Source organism: Urtica dioica, chromosome 8 (genome assembly GCF_054948205.1).
Source record: "Urtica dioica subsp. dioica isolate 48M chromosome 8, U.dioica_male_clone48M_v1_H2, whole genome shotgun sequence".
NCBI lineage: Eukaryota > Viridiplantae > Streptophyta > Magnoliopsida > Rosales > Urticaceae > Urtica > Urtica dioica.
The window spans coordinates 36172758-36186734 of record NC_142763.1 but is presented as its reverse complement, the minus strand read 5'-3'; positions in this window follow the sequence as shown (position 1 = coordinate 36186734).

The window sequence follows — 13977 nt, the reverse complement described above, 5'->3', positions numbered from 1 at the left end:
TGATGATTTTTGTCCTAGTGCGCGTCGTCGCCAATCGTCGTCCATCCTCGTTGCCGATCCCTAACGTTGCCGGCGAGATCCGCCATAGACGCGGTCAAGATCCGCTGTAGACGGCGTTGATTCCGTCGAGCTCCGGTGGCGGCGATGCTCGGAGAATCGATGGCTCAGATTAACTCGAAAATCGGCGGGGGGAGAGGAATCGGCGGCGGAGAGGAAATCGACGGCGATGGAGGGGATTGAGGAGATGCACTTTGTAAATTCGCGAATCGATTAATTTAATTAACCTACTAGAGTGAGTTAGGTTAATTAATTAACTGATTCGTGAAGGATTTGAAATTCACAAAAAATTTACAAAAATCATAACTTAAGTCAATTAATATTCAAAGCATTCAATTAATTAACCTAATTCCGAATTCAATCATTTAGTAAATTAACTTTACTCACAAAAAATCAAAACCTAAACTACTATTCAACCAATAAGTTAATTAATTAACCTAACTCACTCAAGTAGGTTAATTAAATTAACCTATTCGCGAATTTATCAAGGGTGTTATGGTCTGAGCCGAAAATATGGGCTATTTGCTTAATAAAATGAAACTTGGGTTATTCCCCCAATAAGAATGACAAACTTGGCTAGTTACAACAAATTTCATAAGGATATAATAATGAAATAATACCCCCAAAAAGTTCTTCATTTTCTCAGAACAAAAATTCAAATCGCGGAGATGAAATCCCCGGCGAAGAAGAAAACCAGAGGCCAGAAATCCAAGACGAAAACGAAGCTTAAAACGGCGGCGAAGAAAACAGTTCAGAGCGCGCGGTCTGAAGAGAATGAAAGGAGGAGAATCGACTATGGTAAGTATTTATATGTAATGGTGGTCCCATGCTTATTGCTTTGCCGATTTCGTATTTTATAATAATTTGTGGTGGTCCCAAACTTTATGTTTTGTCTGGGTTTTGTCTAGGTTATGTCGAGTGGTGGTTGTGGTCCCGAGTTAGGGTTTTTTGGTGGTGGTGGTGGTCCCCGGTCGTATTCATTGTCTTATTGGAGCATTAAATTATTATTCGATGGTTCTTAAATGATTCTTGGAATCTTTGTCTTTCAGATCCTTCCTCGACACTATTTACTTTTAAAGTCCATCACGGTGGCACTATGGCTATGAGAGAGTCAGAGATGGTATACGTTGATAGGGAAGTCTCGTACTTTGACTATTGTGACTTGGATAGGATGTCAATTGTGATAATAAATGGTTTGTTGAAGAATTACTTAGGATATGTTGCTGGAGCATTCTATTTCTTACCTGCAGTAGGAGAAAAAAAGATGGAGTAATTGACCTCTATTGCGAGCACCCGGTAATAAAACCTATAGAAAAGGAACATGTTCAAGCAATCCAGGGTGAAGAGTAGGCCAATGATCAAGAATTCCGTGAAGAGGAGACCAATGCTCAAGAAGACCGTGAAGAGCAGGGCAATGCTCAAGAAGACCGTGAAGAGCAGAACAATGCTCAAGAAGACGATGAAGAGCAAGTGAATGCTCAAGAAGATGATGAAGAGCAGATTGATGCTCAAGAAGATGATGAAGAGCAGGTTGATGATGATGAAGACCGTGAGCAAGAAAGTGGATACGAACGGAGTGACGATGATGTTGTTGTAGATGCTATTGACCTTGGCCTTGATGTATTGAAGAAGAATAAAGGGAAAGCTAAAGAAGTTGAGGAAGCTGAAGACAGTGAGTATGAAGACGAGTTTAGTGAGCGTAACGTTTCATCAAGTGACGACGACGAACATAAGATGCCACGTGACTTTGTGAAGAAGAAGTTGCCAAAATTTCTTGAATTCAGACCCGAGACTGACATGCAGAAACCAGAATTCAAGCTTGGTTTAGTGTTCCCGAACGGTAAGGTATTTAAGGATGCAATTAAAGAGCACTCAATTAGGACTGGAAAAGAAGTGTTCTTAAAAAAGAATGACTCTAACAGAGTACGTGCAGAGTGTAGAGACCCTAAATGTAAGTGGGTCTGTTTTGCATCTGTGGTTGGGAAGTCATCAACATGGATGATCAAGACGTACCAAGGTGAGCATACATGTGCCCGGACAAATAAGAACAAGTTTGTAACATCGGCTTGGTTGGTGAAGACATACTGTCAAGAGTTTCAAGACAATGAATCCTGGTCAGCCGTAAATTTCATGAGCCGCGTACAAAAAGATTTTGTATTGGAGTGTTCGAGAATAAAGGTGTATAGAACAAGAAAAGCTACTGAGCTAGCTATTCAAGGTACTTACGAGCAGCAATACGCGGTTCTGTGGGATTATGGTGCAGAGATTAAAAGGTCAAACCCCGGATCCACAATAGAATTTGAGACAGAAATTGACTACGAAGGTAAATACTTGTTCAAGAGATTGTATATATGCTATGAGGCGTGCAAAGCTGGTTTCAGATCATGTAGACCTATCAATGGTCTGGATGGGTGCCACATCAAAGGGCATCATACAAGCCAACTACTGAGTGCAGTATGGGTTGATGCTATTAATGGCATGTTCCCAATTGCATTCGCAGTTGTGGAATCCGAAGGGAAGGCAACATGGAGTTGGTTTTTAAACTGGCTAAAGATTGACTTGAGTATACAAAATGGGTATCACTGGACTTTTATTACCGACAAGCAGAAAGGTCTAAAAGAGGCTTTGACTGAAATGTGGGAAGAGAGTTCAGTAATGGCAGAACATCGACATTGTGCCAGACATCTCCAAAGTAACTTCACCAAGGTATACTAAATACTTTCATCTTATTTAAATACTTAATATTGTGTGTATGTGACTACTAAAATGAAACATAAAAATGCCGACATTTTCAAGTGATATATTATGTTTATCATAGGTGTTCAAGGGTCAATATTTGAAGACAAAGATGATGGCAGCGGTTATGGCTTACTCAGTAGATAGATTTAATGCCGAGATGGAGTTCATAAAAGCGAGGATGTCAAGGCTTTTGACTGGCTTGTTGATAAAGGTACAAGTCACTGGGCCAGAAGTGGTTTCAGAACAACACTTAAGTGTGACATGTTACTGAATAACATGTGTGAATGCTTCAATGGCACAAGGTCAGATTGAATTTATGGTACATTAATAAGTGGGACATGTCTTCGGTTACATTTTAGTTTCCGAGTCTGTTAATGAGTGACACTTTATTTTATGTGATTTAGGGCTATTCTGATTGCAAGACAAAAACCAATACTATCAATGCTTGAAATAATAAGAATGTATCTCGTACAACGATTCACAAAGCAAAGACTGGCTGTGGCGAATTGGCATGGTTGTATAGATCCAAAAAAAAAAATAAAGATAATTCATCTTTATACATTGCAAAATGGTCCGGTGGACATGACTACCAAGTTAAAAACATGTATGGTGAGATGCACGCGGTTAACTTGAGAAACAAGACTTGTTCTTGTAAACGGTGGGATCTATCAGGTATTTGATCATTTACTTGTAAACAAGACTTCATGTATATGTTCATGTATTTGTTCATGTGTGTAATGTGTCATACATGTATACCATGCGGTCATGCAATTTCTTGCATATTGCATAAGCACGATGACCCTATTGACTACGTCGTAGAATGTTACAAGAAGGAGACGTATGTGGCCACCTACAAGTACAAAATATTTCCAATGAATCCAATAGAGCAATGGCCAAAGACAGTTAAAGCACCCTTGTCAAGACCACCTGACAGAGCCGAGCCAGGAAGGCCAAAAAAGTTGAGGCGTGTGGAACATGATGAGGTTATCCCACGTGGTGCAACTAGGATTTCCAGAAAATACGTGACAACGACATGCTCACAGTGCGGCAAGGGGGGCATAATACCTTAACTTGTTTTAGAAGAAAACAAGAAGAACTGGTGAGATTTATACTTTTGAGTGTTTAATAAATGGTACCTAATCCAAATGTTTATTACATGTTTTCACAGAGACGTCAAAGGAGTCAATCAAACCACCCAAGCCAAAGTCATAGTCAACCAAACCACCCAAGCCAAAGTCAGAGTCAACCACACCACCCAAGCCAAAGTCAGAGTCAACCCACACATGCTCCAAGTCAGGGTCAACCCACACAGGCTCCAAGTCAGGGTCAATCCACACAGGCTCCAAGTCAACCGAGTCTGCCCGCCCAAACCCTTAGAGTAAGTTGACATTAATTGTTTCTGGACAATGTTATTATGTGGTGATTTGTATACATTGTGTTTGTGCATATGAGCCTGAGATTTCACATGACAATGGGGCCAAGAAAAGGATCAGGACTGCTGCCAAGAGTCTTGTTCTAAAAGGTTGTTTTGGTGTGTTATTTTGATGACTATTTTGTGGTCTAGTACACTTTTGATGAAATATGTCTTATATATTTTGATGATTAATAGACCTCTTGTATATTTAGGCCAAGAAACAGATTCATTATGTATGTAAAATTATGTTGATTTTGGTACAGTTAATGTCAATGTTGGTACACATAATTTTGATCTTGTAATTTCCATTTCAATATATTTTGACTGGCTGATATCTTACTTGCCATTTTAGTACATTTTTTTTTTCCAACAAACAGACATCTTATGTATGTAAATATATCTCTTACTTGCCATTTCCGCAAAATAGTGCTTTAAATTGCCATTTCTGATTCATTCAGCACAAAAAAAAAAACCATACAATACAAATCAGTTGTACAAATCTTAGGGGCAACATAGCCTTACTTAAAGAGAATGACATACAACTGTAGTGCAACGATGATGAGTAACATAACTTTCATGTTCTTGACTTCGGCTTCTATTTTGCCCCAATTCGCCATTGATTCGCCCACATTGTTAAGTCCATCAGCAAGATCAAATTCTTTCCCATGCCCAAGTTCCTGCTCTAATTTGTTTCTCTTCCTCAGTAATCTGGGTATCACTTGAACCGATCTCTTACACATCCGGGGATCGATCCACTCTAAAAACCCATACCCGTTACATATCCCTTTCTGCGAAATTAAAACACTCAAAACACCAGTCCATGAATTGAGAAGATTAACACATTTATTCAACACAAATAACTTACATTATATCGAGAACACCCAAAAAACAAACTCCCATGATTCTCATCGGTCCACGAAGTGCGTTGGATGCTTGGCAGTCCGCACGGACAACTAGATCGTCGACGATCTTCGCCAGAGGACTGAGATTCATCGTTTGTATTGGGCTGAGAACGATTCAACGTTTCGCTGCTCCAAGACTGACTCCCATCCATTTTCCTCGACTGAAATCGCGCCTCTCGTTTGATTGATTTTGGGAACCCTAACACGCGAATTTATTTCTTCTGTTGTTTCCCCAATTTTGTTTCCCCAATTTTATATAAATCATTTGAATAAGGGTATTGTAATAATTTCACACATCACGTGGTTAAAACGCGAGAAAGGTAACGAGTTCCGTCGATACAAGTTAACAGAAGGAGCTAATCAATAAATTGTAGGATTTCAGATCCTCTGATGCACGTTTTCATTTATTAGGGGTTAAATCGTTACACACCATAAAATTGAGGGGAGCAATAATGTAATTTATCCATATTTTTTTATTGATTTTAAAATAATATTAACTCTGATATTTATATGTGAACCTCATTTTATCTTTATTCATTCACGTCTTATAGTCCCATATGTAGTTTATTTTAAAAAAAACAATGATATATGAAATTTGTAACATCGTGAAGAATATGAAAAGATAAAAATCGACATTTGAAAGTCATCAAAATCACTGATTCGAGCGTGGAATCCAAGAATCAAAGTTGCATATTTAAGATGTATGAATTCTATTAGTCTATGTTGATTTAGTTTGATTTCAAAACTAAGGATTGAGAGTTGTTTTTTTTTTTTTTTTTTTTTTTTTTATAAATAATTTAGATATACATATAAATATTAAAATCAACATTAATGAAAAGTCAATTTTAGGATGATTTGTTACACAATATCTATTTTATGGTATAATTTCGTCATTTTAATCTAACAGAAGGTACAAAACTCGACATTTTTTTTAAAATCAAAGGTTAAACTTGACATTTCACTTAAACACATGGTATATATGTGTTATTTTTTTCTTATTATTATGATCTTAAAAAAACAAAAAACAAAATAGAATAATAAAAACAAAACGCTTTATTTTTATGGGAATTCGACCAAATAATTTGGTGGCAAAGAAAAAAAAAAAAGAGAATTTATGTTTTGTATGTTTAACTAGTGCAAGTATTAAGTTTCTATCTAATCATAAATTTTAAAATTAAAGTTACGTGAGTTTTAATTAAAATGTTCGTAAAATATAAAAACTCTTACACACTTTTGACCCTCCTCTTTTTTGTTTTCTTCATTGGTCCGTAAGACTCATCTCTTCTCTCTCGCACGACGAATGCTATAAGACGCTATTGCATGATGCCGTCAAAATCGCACGGAAGTCCCTTTTAAGCTGTTACTGACAAATAAAAATATGAATAACGCATTCTGCAATTTTTGTTGACACTTTAACTCTGATATACCATGCTATAATGATTAATTATAGTGTTTATATTCAAGATAGTAATAAAGCGAGCTTAAAAGTTATGAGTGAGAATGACTCTCAAGCTAGGTAATCACTCAGTATATTCGGTAATAAGTTGAGTCTAAATATGTTTTCAAATGTTTATAAGATGATCTTTCTATCGATAATCACTTGCAAAAATCTTTGTGGATGGTTTTGTCCGTATGCTTCGTTTCACTCACCTATCCTTGGTTAAATTATGCGTTCGAGGCTTTGACATTAAAAAACTGTGCCCTCGAGGAAGCACGTCTCCTATGATTTGGAGTTTTTTTTAACCAGAAAATTCATTCAATAGCAATGATTAAGCATTGCTTCACGCACCTCAGGCGTTACATCACTAAAAACACAAAACCAAGTTTCGTGATGATACCCAATGCTCTTACAAAGCCTATGAGCCATTGTGTTCACATTTCTTAAAACTTAAACACTCTTAAAAACAATAAAAGACTCAGTAACTCTAAGGATCTGATCAAAGAGAGGTTCCAAGCTCCAATTTGGACATCCATTACGTTTCTCCAGGCCCTCCATAATTTGCTTGTTTTCCCCTCTACAACTACACGATGCACATTGCAAAATTTCGCCACCAAAATCATTAAATACACTCCAGCCATTTCTGCTTCCATAGTCGTTGCTGCAGTGATCTAGCTTCTCCATATCCATACCACTTTCCCGTCCACATCTTGAGCCACCATCCCCAAAACGACTCCCAAGCTTCTGAAACTAGCGTCCACATTAACCTTGACCTCCCCTGGGAGAGGCTTCTGCTATCGGAGCCCCTCGACACCTTTGATCTCTCGCTCGCGTAGCTCTCTTCTCAACGATGTCCTCAATTTCATAGATTTCTTTGCATATGCTCCGAATTCTCTTGATTTGAGTCTTTGTCGAGTCCAACGCCACATAGATTCAATGATTATCACGGATTAAAGGAGAAAGAACCATGTTTCGCAACCAAGCTCTTCTGTCACCCAATTGCGATAAAAAATTTCTCGGACCCAATCAAAACCACTCATATCTCCGTCGCAGTCCCGTCAGCACCCATTAGCCTTTGACATCCAGAATCGTCTAACGAATGGGCATTGAAAAAAATAAGAGTTGGATGGTTTTGATCTCTTCGTCGTAGAACACTCAAGATATGTCCTTCATTGGGAAGCATCGATTTAGTCTCATCCTCGTCGGGAGGCAATTTCTTGCCATTCTCCATATCAACACTTTGAGATTTTTGGAAATTTTGAGTTCCAAAGTCTTTGCCACATCTCAATTTTTGGACTGAAGGTCGCTCCCGCTATTGTCCATTAAGCCGGCTTGAGATCAAAATTTCCTTTTGGAGATCCAGCCAAATTAATCTATCATCTTTTGGCGCCCTCAACTCCTCGGCTAACTTTCCCATATCGTCTCCCAGCCACTCTCTTAACTTCGCTCGGTCCCACAGTCTCGTGTTCGGGCGGAAGAATTCACTGACTCTTCTCAGTGCTTGGCCTATTCCATGTCTCATTCTACAAAAATCTCAGCTCGTTGGAGCCAATTCACTACTATTATGGGTATCAAATTCTCACTCCCAACCAGTAACACGAGTTGCTCCGAGTAATATGTTGCATCCATATAATGTCGCGCCATCCTCTCGAATCCCCCGGCTTTTGCTTACATTGCAAAAATCCACCATTTCCAAAACACTTTTCCTTGAGGATTAACACCCATAATAATCTTGAATTAGCCGTCATGTGCCACCCCAAGTTACAAAGGAGCGCCGTGTTGATATCGTCAAAATTCTGGAAACCCAATCCTCAACAAGCTTTTGGTTGGCATATCGTGTTCTAGCTAGATAGTGCTAGAAACCTCTCCTCATCCTTACGCCCGATCCACCAAAATCTTCTAGTTCCTTTATTTAAGGATTAACAAAAATGCTTTGGAATAAGAAAGGTTTCCATAGCGTATGGGAATACTTAATGACCGCTTTGATAAGAGTACCACGGCCCTCCTTTGAGATGATTTTCGCCATCTACCCTTCTAATATTCCATAGACTTTCTTTTTAAGCTTCTGAAGCTCTTTCCACGATTACATCCAATAAAAAGAGGATTCCCAAGATAGCTCTCTCCCTTCCCGTTGAACCAACTAGTTTGGCCAACTCTTTCCAAAACCCCAGCCTATGTTTCAAATCCGGGGGACCAGACACACCTCAAATATCCCAATCTAACTCTCTAGTCTCTCCTCTAACTATATCCCAAATGTAATTTTTTGTTACTTTTCAAATATCTAACTTGACCCAGCACTATACACCCCACATCTCCAAAAAAACCCATTTTTTTTCTCTCACCCTTTGTATTCGATCGTCCCCTATTTTTATTTCCAAAAGAACCAATAAATCCGGATTGTGATTATGAATGAGACTCCGAAGTATCTCATTCGTTTGGTCTCCGTTGAGACCAAAACAGTTCCATGAGAGAACTAACATTTATGAGGTAGGGTTGTTAAGGCCTGCCTCATTGACCATTGAAGTCGTTTGAGAAGATACAATCGGCATGGCACTAACTCTGGCGTCGCTCTCCTCTTCACGATCCGAATTCTTAAATTTTTTCTTCATGTTGGTTCCCTCCCCTACTCTTTTTCTCTTGACTTGGATTCTTCTTCTTTTTTCCACTCCTCTTATACCTTATGTTGTTCCTGGGTGGAAAATGGTCTTCATCTGTTGCGCCAACTCAACTACGTCATTTTTGAATTATTGGTGATGCAATTGGGCTTGCTTCTGGCTCTCTGTCCTCACGTGCCACTTTTTGCTTTAACTTCTTATGGGCTAATTCTGCCCCATCTCCCTTCCTTTTGGCTCGCGGCGCTGTGGCCCATATTTCACTTTCATGTCTTGTCCTTTCGCTACTTTGGAGTAAGACTTTTGTAAGTTCCAGCGTTTCCATCAGTAATTCATCATTGGCTTTTTTTCCTTGTCCACTTCCTTCCATTAGCTTTGGATTCTGGCCTATTTCCACCCCTCCACTCTCTGTTTCCTTAAACCCTAATGTTTTCCCCCCAAAAGAGCTCTCGTATGATTTTGACGCATATACGCTCTTTGGCGGCTTTTCTGCGCTCAGGTCCAGACTGTTGGAATTGATCTAGGGTTTAAGAAAAAGTTTAACGCTTCGTTAAGCGGCGGAATTTTAAAAATTTTCTTTTTCAAGTAAAACAGTTTTTACTAACCTAGACAAAGAGCAAGCACATATAAATAAAAACTAATATGAGTATAGAAGTTTACTAACCTTTTTAGACGCTTGAACGTTGAGAAGCTTTTGGAAAAAGGTTGCAACGTTCGTCTCCCCTCGCAGCACGTCTCTCTTCCTTCCTCGGCAACACGAGCAACCACGAAAGTTTCTATCACTAAATCACTCGAGAGAAAAGGAATTAGTGAGTGGGCACTTTTAAACACTACGACTTAAGAACGAGTCTTGAAGTCGCAGAGCTAAACACTAGGTCAAATGAGGACCTAGGTGCCAAAACAAAAAAATCGAAAATTAACTAGAGGGAGAGAGAGAGAGAGGATCGGCCAAGCTAGAGAGAGAAGCTCTCAAATCTCTAGAACTTGGGATGAATGAAATGTGTGGAATGAGGCTCCTATTTATAGGAGAGGTCTTACCTTCAATAAGGTAGTTTCCTCTTCTATAGAATATCACATATTCATGAGCCAATTACCTCTTTTCCCACTTGAGATGCTCGGCCAAGGCTGCCTTCAAGAAGGCTTGGATTTGTTTCCTTTTTTGTTCCTTGCCTTGCCTTTGACTCTCTTGGCCGATTACCCTCTTTCCTCTTTGAGAAAATTTGTTTCCTCTTTTTCTTTTGGCAAGTATCTTGATACATTTATGCACAAAATATTCTCTCTTTCTCTTGGGTGGTAGGCGCCCAACATGTCTCTAGAAGGAGCTTCTAGAAGCTTCTTCATTTGTTCATGACAACATGACAAATGCCCATTAAGAATTTTCAATAAAATTATTATGAAATGAAATTAATCCACAAGACCCAATAAATCTAATTTTGGCCGAGTGTCATTAAGTGTCATCAAATGACCTTGTCAAAAATTTATGGACATTCATTTCATCCTATGTCTCAAAAGACAAAATTACCCTTTTGACAATTTTCGTTCTCGTTTTGACTTAGCTTACAGTTTAACTATTCATACTCGATGTGATTCGTGACAGTGACCTCATGGATCCAAATGAACAAAGCTTGAGCTAAACACTTGGACTCAAAAGTTCACAAACCTTTTCCAAGTTTAGCTTAATGTCAACTGACTCCACTAAAGAGTTGACACTGAAAATCTCTCGGTTCAAATGAATTTATTTTATACTCAAGAATTCAACCAAATTATGATGAGCGGATCCACTGAATATTATCTATGTTTACCCTTCATGAATATCATCAGCTAGTCGGGATTTACAAAATTACCATTTTACCCTTCTAGCTGTTATTTCCTCAACTCCTTTGTCGCTTGTGAATAAGTTAGAAACAATGTATTGAAGTGGAGCTAACAAGTCACATTGTTTCATCCAAAAGAGTCGAGACTCAATTTGGACACTGGCCAGTTCATTTATTCACACTCCAAGGAACAAAGCATGAGGTGATATACATTGCATTTCAGCAATCTTGTACATGAATTCCATATCTATGAGATCTTCACAAAGTTACTCATGACATCTTCATAACTTAGTACTTCACCAATAGGTCCTGTTCGGAATCACATAGTGAGTCCGAACTCTGAGTTTCTCATATGAGAATACGTAAGCTGTGAAATGGCATGTCTCATTTCAGGATTAAGGTAAGCACGATGCAATTCATACGTAGTGACTTCGAGACATAAGAGGTTAAATGGTTTGTTCTTATCTTGTCTCTAGAAGTGCACTTGTCAATTCAGTACCTTCAGAAGATACCTAAAAGAACTATAGAGTCTCCAACTCTCAATGCCCCATAACCAGACATCATAGATTCTCCTAACAATCGTACTGAGGTCAATAGTCCTTTGACCCTTAGATTGCGAATATATCGTTTTAAGCAAACTACGAAGAGTTTGTTCATGCAAATCTACATTTGTCTCTTCGTAAGTTGTTAAGTTTGTTTATGGACTAAAAGACTAAGGTTTTATCATAAAGCTTCAGACAAGGAAGATTGAATGAACGTTTCAACTTTTATTAATAAAAAAGCAGTTACAAGCAAGAGTCTTCGTAAGACTATATGACATCAAATGTACATAAATACACACTACAACTCTTCTTGTGGGCACCATTGACAACACAGACATGTCGCACCCCCCACTCTCCCTTTGGATGTAGGTCTTACATTCCTCACTGGTTGCCACATGTCTCACTGTTGGGACCACCATCTCCATTGTTGATTTCGAGCTCCCTGCTTTTCCATCGACTTTTCTCCACTTTGGCTCTCCGCTGTAATCGCCTCCATAGCTTTGGTAGCCATGGTCTCATTTCTTTTTAACGCTATGTATTTCCCTGATGCCTTGCTTCCAGAGCTCTTCTCCCATTCACTCCTCCGAAACCCCCGTGGTCCCTTTCTTAACAATTCCACATAAAGTACCCCTTTTTTTACTCGTAATTCTTCAAGGATCATCCAATTATTAGTGCACCTCTATTCTCAGGATTGGACATCCATTCCACAGGTTTTGGAGCTTTTCCACGTTTATAAACATCTCCAAGCCTCCATAGGAATTCTTGAATGCCGACTCAACCTTGATCCATCCTCCATACACTAAAACTTCTATCGAGTGCTTCACCATCACTATCATCCGCTTGTTCTTGGTACATTCATCCTTTTCATGTCCAAGCGTTCCAAATTTGTGACAGAACCGTCTCAGATTTTCATACTTTTCTTGTATCCACAGAGGAGCAAGGTCTTCTCTATAACAAAAAAACTCCAAGCGGAGAGCTCTGTTAATTTCCACCTTGATTTTCATTCTTAGCACATTCCCAAATCCTCCACCATATCTCACAAACCTTCCAAACATGTTTGCCAGCTCCTTTGCACTTGTGAGATTCAACAATCTCGGTGGCAGCCCACATAATCTAATCCAGAATAGAGAGATTTTGAACTCTATTTCCATTATCGCCAAATGTGATGGCCAATCCTGAAGAATGAAGTGCGCTTTTTTCAACGTTCATGGCCTCTCGCCAAGAACTCTGTCTTTGTTGTCCCTTTCACCGAACCTTATCTATAAGATACCCGACTTTATCTCTTTGACGAACCAAGGCTTCTTGCATCTCCAGATTCATCCAAACACCTCTCGAAGCAAATATCTTCCCCACTATCAGAAGCAGCTCTTCTCTCTCACCATCAACATCAACCCTCTCTGTGAGGTCCAAGTTCTTTGCCATGAAGGATGCCGTCAATCCCACTTCGCCATCTTCATCACCATTTATAGCACTCGTTCCCTTCAAGCTTCTCTCATCTCTCAGCGTTTCCGACCTACAAATATTCACTTTGTGTTTCTCAAAATTTGCTCACACTCACTTTCCCATATCAAAACCCTCACAAACCCTTAGAGAGAAAATGTAAGCTACAAGACACAAAGGTGATGTTTGGTAATCAACTCAAAAAGTGTTTTTGAGTTAAAAAAATAGGAAATAAAAAGTGAAAATTGTGTTTTTTTTTAAAATTTTGAAGTTGTTTTGTAAAAGAGTAAAGAAAACTGAAAACAAATAAAATATGTTTTTGGAAAAAAATTTCTTCTCTTCTCTCCTCCTTCTCCTCATCTTCTATTTACATTTTTTTAAAAACAAAAATGAAAACTGTACCAAACACTTTTTTCAGTTTTTTCAATTTCTCAAAAAAAAAATGAAAACTGTATCAAACAGCGTTTTGAAAACAACTGCAAAATAATTTTTTAGTACAACTACAAAAATTAAAAATAGAAAACAAAAACTTTTTGAGTTAACTACCAAACAACCCCAAAGTCTCACTAAAAAACCAAGCAGTTACTAATTTCGCCTATGAGAATAATTATAATATACTGCTACAATGTATTCCGTTTCCGTCTTATATAGTCTAAACTTTATCATGTGAATTCCCCCACAAGTGTTCTATTTTTATAAACTTTTTATCAAATAATTTTGTTCACTTGTACTTTATTTCCTTGCATTATATTCCACGATTATGATGGTTTCTCTACTCTATTGATTCCATGGGTTTTTTTTTCCTTCACAGGTCTAAGTTTCATCTATACCCTCTTATATCGGTTTATCAAGTCTTATCTTAATACCAGTATTTGACTCAAATTTTATATATTCAACTCAAGCTATAAAGTTCAAATGCACGAAAGTTAACCAAAACATAATAAAAATATAAAATACTAGTTCATACTTTATAGTCATGAATAAAATACATAATTTAACAACAAACAAAATATTAAAAG